Source organism: Pituophis catenifer, unplaced genomic scaffold (genome assembly GCF_029215685.1).
Source record: "Pituophis catenifer annectens isolate HBS135680 unplaced genomic scaffold, rPitCat1.0.hap2 SCAF_1, whole genome shotgun sequence".
Classification (NCBI taxonomy): domain Eukaryota; kingdom Metazoa; phylum Chordata; class Lepidosauria; order Squamata; family Colubridae; genus Pituophis; species Pituophis catenifer.
Window position 1 is genome coordinate 140,446,620 of NW_027256881.1, and position 12,382 is coordinate 140,459,001.

Consider the following 12,382-nt stretch of genomic DNA (forward strand, 5'->3'; position numbering starts at 1 on the left):
TATCAACTGCAGCGACTATGGCACAACCATGGCAAAAAGGTCATAAAATTGGATGCAACTCACTGAACCACAACTTTGCTTAGCAATGGAAATTGTGACCTCAGTTTAACAGATTAACAGAGTTGGAAGGGATCTTGTAGCAGAGGTGGGTTTCAGCAGGTTCTGACCAGTTCTGGAGAACCGGTAGCGGAAATTTTGAGTAGTTCAGAGAACCGGTAGTAAAAATTCTGACTGGCCCCGCCCCCATCTATTTTCTGCCTCCCAAGTCCCAGCTGATTGGGAGGAAATGGGGATTTTCCAGTAACCTTCCCCTGGATTGGAGAGGGAATGGAGATTTTACAGTATCCTTCCCCTGGAGTGGGGTGGGAATGGAGATTGTTATTTATACAGTATCCTTCACCTGCCATGCCCACCAAGCCACGCCCACCAAGCCATGCCACGCCCACCAAGCCACACATACAGAACCGGTAGTAAAAATTTTTGAAACCCACCACTGGCTTGTAGGTCACCTAGTCCAACCCCCTGCCCAAGCAGGACACCCTACACCATCCGACAAATGGCAGTCCAATCTCCTCTTGAAAGCCTCCAGTGATGAAGCTCTCATAATCTCCAAAGGCAACTTCTGTTCCATTGGTTGATTGTTCTCACTGTCAGAAAATTTCTCCTTATTTCCAGGTTGAATCTCTCCTTGTTCAGTTTCCATCCATTATTCCTTGTCTGGCTTTCGGGTGCTTTGGAAAATTGTTGTGGTTCATCAGTCAAAGGCAACCAGTATTTACTTGCATCTGACATTGGGTTTGCATTGTGATATCACAACTTACTATATGTATTGTTATTTGTCACCATTGCAGTCAGTAGCAGATGTCTATAGGCACAATAGTAGCAAAAACCTGTGACAAATAAAGGATAAATTATTCCTATCTAGTTGTGTTTACATCATTGCTTCATGGTGAGCTACCTAGCCACTGTTGATCATTACAGTACTGAACTGGAAAAGACCCATACTCAAAAACTACCAACTTTGGTTGGGGTGAATTATTCTGCCAAGGCATGGTGTGTTCTAGGTATTTACTCTAATTTTCATCACAAGTTCGTATAAGGCTGAGAAAGACCTCTTGGTCCAAGACTATCCTGTGGCTGAAGGTAAGCTTGAACCCAAGTCTCCTAGATCCAACTCCAACTTCTTAACTACTAGTTCATACCAACTCTCTTTTCAGCAAAAGTTCTTGCCCTCCCACTTCTGGCTTTTTTCTCTATTAAAAGCCCTTTAGAGAAATAGAGATGCAAGGAGTACCAGCAACTTTCCTCCGTAACACGCTTAAAGGAAATGATGACACTACCAGGAAATGAGGTTAGAGGGACAATCTTGAAGGAACTGGGCTGAGGCAAGAACTAAGAGGCAAATACTCAGAACTGCATGAAGAAGAGAAGTTCTTCTATCAGAGACTTAACTTTTACCTTACTGTCTTACATTCAAAAGGAAATATGGATCTCAGTGGCTAATTAGTGAAAAAGGATCTGCTACTTACTACACTCCCTTGAACTTTCCTTAAAGCTGCCCTTGTATTTTTAAATGTACAATCACTATGCATACAAGAAGGAGAAATACAACTCTTCCTCCCCCAGACCACTTGATTTGTAAACTTTTTCCTCCTGCTGGAAATGGTGGCTTTCTTTGCATTTTACCAGTAGAGGTAGGCACCACATATCCTGCATATAGCTTCTCAGATCTTTATATGTCTCTCTGGAGACACCTATTGAATCTACAGATAAAGCCTGATTCTAATCCTTGGTGAGACAGTTTCCCACCTGTGTCCAGAAGAACAAATTATTTTGTCCCCCAACAGCCTTAACGTATCTACATACATAAAATTCTGTTGTTTTTTTTCTTCCAAGAAAAGAGATCTGAAAATTCCATCTGTGCCTCTTCCAATCGTGTCATTGAGTCAGCTACTAAGAAATAAGAATGAAAAGGAAAAATGTTCTTCCTGGTCAAAAGAAGAAGATGACCCTAGCTTTAATATAAATAAAAATCACAAGAGCAGCTGCACACTTCTTAATTTAAAGTTTGTGTCTTTTGTAACCAGAGTATGACTGGATAACCCACTGCTGAGGAGGAGCAATTTGGATCATTAAAATGGTATGGCAGTAATTTGATTTGAAACGCTGTCTTTAAAGGCTGGAGACTATTTAAATTGGGGCCTTTTGCAGCTGAATTTTCAGTACAGGAAAGAGAAAGTTACATTTAATTAAAATTATAACACCGTCTATCCTGAATGCCGTAACAAAGCAGGCACATGTATCTAGCAGCAGAGACATAGGAAGAGATTAAATGTAGATGACTATTTTGATGACGAAGGCAAAGGTATTTCACACAATATGAAAAGTGGCAATGGTAACCTGATGATACCACCTTGATAGCTGGAAATGCAAAAAATCTGCAACCCTAGTAATGAAAAACAAGCAGCACAATGAAAAAATGAAACTCAGGTCTAAAGAAGAAAAAAACTAATGACAACAGGTACAGCAACAAGACGATTAAAGACCTGGAGACTAAAAGATATGAAGAATGGCTGCAGGATTTGGATTTGGCTAGTCTAGAAGGACTAGGGGTGACATGATAGCTGTATTCCAATATTTGAGAGGTTGCCACAAAGAAAAGGAGGACAATTTATTTACCAAAGCACTTCTAGGCAGGTCAAGAAACATGGGATAGAAAATAATCAAGAAGAGAAGCAACCTGGAACTAAGGAGAGACATCCTAACAGAGAGAACAATTAACCAGTTGAACAGTTTGCTTTCAGAAGTTGTGGTTGCTTCATCACTTGAGGTTTTTAAGAAGAAGCTGGACAGTCACTTGTCTGAAATGGTATAGAGTTTTCTGCTAGAGCAGGGGATTGGACTAGAAGACCTCCAAGGTCCCTTACAGCTCTATTCAGATAGATAGATAGAAAGATAGATAGATAGATAGATAGATAGATAGATAGGTAGGTAGGTAGGTAGATATTGCAATGGCATTGAGTTTCTGCCTTTTAAGATTGACTAAGGGTATAAAAGAAGCTAGCAGTTAAGATATACACTGCAGAGTAGCCCCTGGAAGAGTAGCAATGAGGCCCTTGGAAAAGTATATTCAAAGGCATGAGGTAACTTACAAATATTGGAATCATGCAGACAATGTTTGTGTCTCTGGAAGAAAAAGTTGGATTTTGAAGAAGATGGAGAAGATGGATAGAAAGAAGATGGATGCTTTTGAAAGTTGGCAGAGTCCTGAAGACATTATGGAAAGCCAAGAAAAGAAACAAATGGATCATTAAAAAAAATCAACTCAGACTTCTCACTCAAGGCATAAATGACAAGACTCTGATTAATACTTTGGTGATTCAAACCCCTTTCTTTCTGGACAAGTCTATAAAACTGGGAAAGGTGGAAAGGAAGAAAAAGGACAATCAGCAGCAATGTGACTAGACACAATTATAGAGGTGAAGGGTGTCATATTGGGATGCCTGAAAGACCAGACTGGAGACAGATCATTTTGGAGAATTTGGTCCCTAAGAATGGCCATTGATTTGTTGGTACAAAATCAAGTCCTGAATGACTTGGCAGGAGTTACACATCCAAAGTATCAGCTGTGTTAATGAAAGTCTGTTCTTGACCAAAAGTTATTCAGTTAATTATTTTCAGTTCTGAAATATTATTAAATATTGTCCATATTGTTATGTGTCCTTTAAGTCAGGGACAGGAAGACTGATTTAATTTAAATCAGAGCTCAAGAGTTTTAAAATACTGAATCCTCAGCATTATCTGTATTCCTGCAAAATCACATAGCAAATATCCAAATTAGCTGCAGAATTTCTTCAAACGGTGCAGAATCTGATTAGGTTAGGTAGGGGATACAGAAGCAATGAGCTCCTAGATAAAATTACCTAAGCATTGGTGAAAACTATTTTTGTCATGGTATTCTCATTTGCTCATTTTTACTTAACTCAAAAGCACCAACTGCTTGTTTCATAGACAACTTCCTAGCAGTTTTTTGCTCAGTCTAATGTTGCTGAAATGATCTCTGGAGCAAAAGCCATTCTTGAAATATTTATTATTTCTCCACAAATTAAATTATCTTAATTTCTGCTTTAATCTTCTTTCAGCAGCAGGAATAATTTATTAAAAGTTATACACTTGTGGCTTTGGAAACCATGCAAATATTTGGAAAAAGAAAAACACATTTCAGCTTTAAAAACTTTAACTGGCCTTGCTTATGTTTAAAGGACAAATTTGAAAACAACTTTGGGGTAGGCATGATTGGAAAGCGAACAAAAGTTCTAATTAGCATTACAAACATATTAAATTAAAGCGGACAAACCTGAAACCACATAGAGTCCAGAAAACACATGGCTGCAGCTCTAGTATGAGATCCATACGCTGCAAGCCAGCTGTCATTCAGAAGGGTCTTAAAATCCTGACTCTTCCCATGATGTGCAAACCTACTAAAAATTGTGCATTTTAACTCTGTCTTTTGCCCTGGTACTGTTGCAGGTACTGTTGTGACATTGAATTTGTTATCACTGTGTGTTGTTTTCAACCTTCTGTAAGCTAGCTGGAGTCATTGGGTGAGCAGGAGACCTTAGGAATGGCATGGCATGGCATGGCATGGCATGAAGAGAATTTGCTTGCAAACTGCTTAGTGCAGTACATTTTTCAGACAAAATAGAAAGAACAATTTCAAAACAGTTACAGCATATAATTTGTGCTGTTTCCCCAAAATGAGAATATGTTTTAATGCTGCCAAAATAAGCAAGACTAATAGTTAATTCTTTTGTCTTAACCTTATTTACAAATCATTATTTTACATAAGTAACAGAATAATTGAACAACAGAGTTGGAAGGGACCTTGGAGGTCTTCTGGTCCAATTCCTTGCTCAGGCAGGAAACCCTATACCATTTCAGACAAATGGATAATAATAATAATAATAATAATAATAATAATAATAATAATAATAATAATAATAATAATAATAATAATAAAAATAATAATAATAATAATTTTGTATACCACTCTTCTCCCAAAGGATTCAGGGTGGTGAACAGCCAGCAGATAAAATACAGAAAATACAAAAATTAAAACAATATTAAAAACCAATTAAATTAATTTGGCCCACAGTTAAAACACCCCCATATTAAAAACCCATAATTTAGCAATTTAAAATTAAAACAATTTAAAAATATGGTCAGGTCAGCCCAGCTTGATGAAACAAAAACGTCTTTAAGACACAGCGGAAAGTGCACAGATCCGGGATCCGCTGTATCTCCGGGGGCAACTCGTTCCAGAGGGTCAGTGCCCCCACAGAGAAGGCTCTCCCCCTGGAGGGCGCCAGCCGACATTGTTTGGTCAACGGAACCCTGAGGAGCCCCTCTCTGTGGGAGCGTACTGGTCGGTGGGAGGCTACTGGCAGCAGAAGGCGGTCTCGTAAATTGTCCAATCCCTTCTTAAAAACCTCCAGTGTTGGAGCATCCACAATTTATGGAGGCAAGTCGTTCCACTGATTAATTGTTCTGTCAGGAAATTTCTCCTTAGTTCTAGGTTGCTTCTCTCCTTGATTAGTTTCCATCCATTGCTTCTTGTCCTGCTTCTGGTGCTTTGAAGAATAGATTGAGCCCCACTCTTCTGTGTTTCTTGGATGGAAGATAGTTATGATCATAAATTTCTATGGCACATATATTCAAATTATTTCATGGTCATCAGGGAGTCCTCTTCTCCGGTTAAAATCTTTATGTTGCAAATATTGTATTGAAAATATTGGATGCATCAATCCCATCCACCACATTGTTTCTTTAATGGTGCAGGATAAAGGAGAGATCACCTGGTGTCTCACTTTTCATCACTATTCTGCTGCTATTATGTATCCAAAAGGATTAAAGCTGGAATAACCAACAGCCCCTCTCTTTGGGACTGTCCATGCTAGTCATTCAGTTTTGTTTCCAGAATCTCTGAAAAGTTCTGTTATTTTCATAGAGGCAGATAAATATATTGATAATGTATATTCTGGTCTGTTATTAATGTCTATCTCTCTGTCCCTCCCTGTTTTTACCCTGCCTTTTATTTTTATTTTTATTTTTTTTTGGCCAGTGAAATGGTTTCAATGTTTGCTAATGTCTAATCAACAATTAATTTTTGTTAACTGAGCTAAATTGTTGTGTTTGTGCTTGTTGCTCTCTGGATAGAGGGCTTTTATAGGAGTGTGTTAGGTGCAAACTTAACAAAAATTTACTCAGGGTACTTTTTCAACAGAGAATCTCCACTCTGGCGATCCCTAGGGAAAAATCCTCCATAAATTAGAGCAGAGATCCTTTATAGCTTCTCCCATCTGAAAGAGAGCTCCGATATTATCTTTCTCCATCTAAAGGCCACTTCAGGCTTCATTAGCTGTAGGCAATCCAACACCAACACTGAGCATATAGAGAAGTTCCTCCTCCAGTTGTCCATGGTGCAGATTTCAGTGGGAGGGAGCTTTGTATGAACATGTGGAAGCTATGAAGCGAAGAGGAACCCTGAACTCTTGAGGTTTCATGTTTCATTTCATGTGGGAGCTTCTGTTCATTTATACTTGGATATATATGTGGATATATATGTGGATGCTTTAAGGGAGGGGATGTAATGATAGAAATACTGAGTGGAGCTACATAAATCCCATACTAAACATGTATCCTTTGCTTTCTCTTTCCCTCTGTCTCTCTATCTGATACAAAAATAGTCCCCCTCAATCGATCTCACCACTCAAGGTTCCTCTACATGGTTTGGATTATAGTTTTCAACATAATATAGCAATATTCATTACGGATGGAATGTATGGGAGCTGTGATCAAAAACATATGGAAGGGACTAGATTGCAGGGCTCTGGGCTATAGTATTATCTACTTTACTAATGGGTTCATTAATCCACTCGGTGATGGTCTGTAAAGCTGCCATAATGTTATGCATCCCATATATTTTGAGATCATGGTGGGTGAGCTAATACTGACTCATTGGGTAAGTCCTCAAATTTTATTGCCAAGCCTTTCCTTTTGATAAAGGTGACAAATTTTCATGACCCTACCGTGGCCCTACAGAAATCAGACACATACATTTTGTAGTTTTAAAAAATATCCTTGTAAAATAGCCAGTGGGCAGCAAACGTCTAAAAGTTTCAACACTTTATTAGAATGAGCAACCAGAAGTTTGAAATTAGACTATTATGTTTCCTAAAAAATTTATACAATGTTCCAAGTAAATAATAGAGAATAAGCATAGCTTTATTGGACTGTATGACCAAGAGTTAAATAATGGACATTTGATAACATGGGACTATTATTATAATACAATGTACATTCCAGATGTCAGAAATCTGAAGAAAACGGGCAGCAAAGTGATCAACAAAGGTTGAGCCCAATCAAAAATTTACTCATTTTTCCAAGGCTGTATTATTATTATTTTAAGAAAGGGACTTTGGGTTCTTGTAGCCACAGAAATACACAACTAAAATGAATGTTTGCTAAATCTGGCAAGTCAAAAGAGAACTTATATGGATAAATAATATGCAGATGCTTAACCAGTTGTCTCTGGATTTGTAAGAACCAGTCTTTTAAAAACGACTGAGTTGTAAATAAAATTCAACTTCAACACAAATGTGCTTAAGGGGAAATTTAAAAGGGCAAAACATTTAACTATTATCTACCCTTTTAGACATCCCTTCTGTGGGATGGGGGCAAATTATACTCGGGGTTTATTGGTGTTTTAACATTGCTCAAGACTGCTTGACTGGGATTCAGGAGGCTAGCTAGAAGCTGGAAATCATTAGATGTCTGAACTATCTCTTTAAAAAAGAAAGAAAGAAAGAAAGAAACAAACCCTCACTGTATATTTTCCCTGATATTTCCATATGCTTATAAAAAACCTTTGACTTGAGCATTTATTACAAGTAATCTCACTTTTGACAGACACTTCAAAATATCAAAAGGAGGCAAATTAAATTAATTGCAGCAGCCAAAATCAACCAGGAAAATGATTGCTCTAACAATGCATATGGAATTAGAGAAGTAAATCTGGTCAGCTGACATATCAGGAACACTCAGGAAAGGCAGGACAGTTACTATGCAGCTACATCACTGAAACAATGTACGTAATATGAAAAAAGACAGCAATAGCACTTAGACTTATATACCATTCTACAGTGCTGTACAGCCCTCTCTGAGCTGTTTACAGAGTCAGCCTATTGCCCCCAACAATCTGGGACCACATTTTACCTGAGTCAATCTTGAGCCAGGTCAGGATGAAGCCATTCTTGGTAAAAATAACCTCAGCTTGACTGTTTCCAAACACAATTTGAAACAGTAATGAATATTTTTGTTGTCACTGAGCTCAGAATAAGAAGTATAAAATCAGGAGAAAGTCCTTGGTGCTTTCTGAATTTCGTTGTTTTTTCTTGCAGACATTTCATTATTATTTATTTATTATTTATTATTAGTTCAATTTATATGCTGCTCTTCTCCGGAGACTCAGGGCGGCTTACAATGTGTTAAGCAATAGCCTTCATACTTTTGTATATACCTGCTTAGTAGGGCTTTTGGCCCCCCCAAGCGGTGTTCTATTTTAAACAAAGTCAGCTTATTGCCCCCACAAACCGGGTCCTCATTTTACCTACCTCGGAAGGATGGAAGGCTGAGTCAACCTTGAGCCTGGTGAGATTTGAACTTGCAGTAATTGCAGGCAGCTGGCAGCTAAATACTACTTTAACAGTAGTTTAGTCCACTGCACCACCAGGCTCATTAGCACTGATGATGTCACCTAATTTGGGAAGTGAAATGTCTGCAAGAAAACCACCAAGCTCAGAGAGCACCAAGGGCCCCTCATTTTAACCCTGAGCTACAAATATTCTCCTCTATCAGTAGTATAAAATCAGTATACCACCTGATTCACCCGTTGGCATCTGATCATCATTTCTTGTTATTTATACAAATATAGCTACACAAATGCTATTACTTGCTATTTCCATGCTTGTAATTTATGGAACGTATGAGAAATTTCCTGACAGTCAGAACATTTAATCAGTGAAAGGACTTACCTCCGGAAATTGTGGGTGCTCCAACACTGGAGGTTTTCAAGAAGAGACTGGACAGCCATTTGTCTGGAATGGTATAAGGTCTCCTGCTTAAATACAAGACCTCCAAGGTCCCTTCCAATCCTATTATTCTGTATTCTGTGTTTTATTCTGTCACCCAGACATCTCTGTGGCAATATAAAGCCTGTCTTGATTATTGATACTCTGCACTGATACAGAGATGGCTGCTATAAATTTGCCAGTGTGGAAGTGATCAACCCCTAACTTATACTTAAACAAATTTATTTTTGTCTATTTTATTGTGATTATTTCATAACCTTTAATGTTATTTAAGAAATAAGTATGTCAATACAAAATAAGTGGAAGTGCGGACATGCCATAAGTTAATTGAACTGGATGCCTCTGACCTGGTCACACAAATGCAATGGAAAGAGTTTGTTCAGTTAAATCCTGATAAAATTTGATTTGGTTAAAGAATGAAATGGCCATCTATCCCATTTTCATGTAAACCTCCACACTGAAGCTTGGATTAGCAAAGAACTCTTTATATGGACCCATTAAGGAAAGCCACAAGAGCAATAAACTTCTTTGGTTAGTGATGGGTTACCTTCTCAAGGTTGAACCCACGTCCCCAGCATCTGAGAGGCTACTATTAATCTGTCCACGTGCAACAGCTCTTATCACCAAAAGAGCCATAAATTTCTACAAAACTGAAGCTCGGAGACACTGTCAAAACTCCTCAATATGGTAAACATGATTCATTCTGTTTGACAGTTCTATAAGTCCCAACCATAAATTTTACACTGATTTTTATTTGATCCTCTTCCTTGTCCAATAATAAATCCATGCCCATTCACACACTTAAAACTGAAGATTATTTACTTCCTTCCAGATCAAGAGACATAAAATTCCACATCTATTACATATTTACCACAGATGTTCCTCCAAAAAGGACAAACCAGGTGCTAAACATATTTTATTCTGCTGGGTAATTTCTGAAATTATTGCAATCAATGAACTAACAATAATGGTGGCCAATGATTAAGCCATGTTATTATTATCTATTACATTTAATCATTGACAGCAAGTCAATTTGACCTAATTAGAGAAATCATCCTTAAGTAACATGGAGCAGATGGCAGACATTTGTTCACTCCTCCGCTTGTAATGCTATGTAACAAAGTCAAAGATAAACTTGGTGAGATCAAGTAAAAATATGACTAATCAAAGGACTCTTTTAATGCACAATATAATTTTAAACACACCGCTAAATCTTATAATATTGTTTCTTTCCAGCAGAAGAAAACTCCAGCTAGGAATCTTAAGCATGCATTAGTTGTAGCTTAATTAATGTTCATTGTAAGAAAATTAAATGATTGAGATATTTGGCTATACACAAACCATTTTGTTATTTTTATAATACAATATAATAATATTTAATATTTTTATAATACAACTCCATACCAGTTCCAGGGACCACTATATGCACTGGAATGTCTTTCTGAGAAAGGGCTCTAACCTAAAGGCAAAATCTGGAATTGTTTTCTACTTCTTGCCTCTGAAAACATTTCTGCAGCTTCTTCCTCTGTGAATGCAGCTCTTTTGCCGGAGGGGGGAAAATGGGGGCCTGTGGTTGTTGAGAGTCAACACTGACTTGATGGCACACAATCAATCAGTTAATCAAACAATGGCAAATTGAGGGAGCATTGATATCTAATAGGAGTCAAACACCCCTAACACACTTAGCCAATTATTCACTTTGTTCCCTGCTAAACCTAGCTATTTTAAAACTTAGTAAAATAGATAAATGAGCATTTGGCATGCTGGAAACAAAGCAACAATGGAATCCTGGGCTTGAAGAAGTTCTACAAGAGACTAAGAGCAAAACAAAGCAAACAAAAAACAAAAAATTGAAATGTAGCCAGTTTTCTGTAGGAGTTCTGTTTTTTTTTTTTTTTTTAAAGTAACAGGATCCACTATTGCAGTGTTTCTCAACCTTGGTAGCTTGAAGATGGGTGGACTTCAACTCCCAGAATCCCCTAGCCAGCAGCGCTGGCTGGGGGATTCTGGGAGTTGAAGTCCACCCATCTTCAAGCTACCAAGGTTGAGAAACACTGCACTATTGGTAAGAAAACCTCTAACATAGACAATATTAGAAAATACATTGCAAAAGTGTGAAACCCCCATGGCTCTTTGCTTGGGAGGGGGAGGAGAAGGAGAAGGAGAAGGAGAAGGAGAAGGAGAAGGAGAAGGAGAAGGAGAAGGAGAAGGAGAAGGAGAAGGAGAAGAGTTGCAGGTGTAAGGAGGAAGGAGGTGTAAGGAATAAGTGTCCACAATTAATAAGATGTTTGTGTATTAAAGATGAACATTTTCAGTGAGTCATTTTGGTGTAGTGCTTGTTTGTTTATTAATAAATATTTTTACCCACTAGAGATTCTGAATTTCATTTTATGAGAATAGGGACAACATACTCTCAATGCTTCTTCCTAACATGCAGTAATCTCAAAGTGGACATATTACAGATTTCTATGCCTGCTTAATAGCAGCGATAGTTTTATTTTCAGTTCTTTCTCTAATGATCCCCAATATAAAATTTGCCGGTTTTTTCCATGGAGGTTACAAACTGCTGTATTTTGGATTTAAAAAATAAGGCATTATATTATAATTATATGAAAAAATCAAATTTTATATTTGTTGGATCTATTGGGGTTTTTTTTTTTCCTTTTTCATAGAAACTTAGAAACCACCAGTCAAAACCTCTAATATAAATTTTTTGAGCAAGGAATTAACTGAACTCAACAGGCATTTATACCACTCTCCACTTCTGGCTATTTCAAGAATAAGATTATTTTTTTTCTTAAGAAGTCATTGTTGTTGTTGTTCTTGTTTTAATCCCATTTGTTCCATTAATCATAGTTTTATGAGGAAGTCCCAAACAGCCTTCTGCTTTCCTCTACTCAATCAATAGTCATGAACTATGTTACTATGTTTTATGCAGAAGTCTTGAATGTCAGAATCAGAATCTCCACTGCTGTCTGCCTTTCCAGGATATGAAATTCTGAAATGGCTCAGAATGCTGACATTTAATCTCCAGTGCCAATATTGTAGGAAATAGGTTGCAAAATGTAGGAGGAGAACAGAAACGGGCAATATAGAGGAGGAGAGAGAAGCAAGCTACTTGCGGAGTCTTCCCCCAAAACACTTAGCTGGCAAACTTTCCATTATGCAATATTGCCGTTTTTGTAATAAGAAATGGTAAAGAATGGTGCCTGCACCTGCAGACTGCTTAGCCC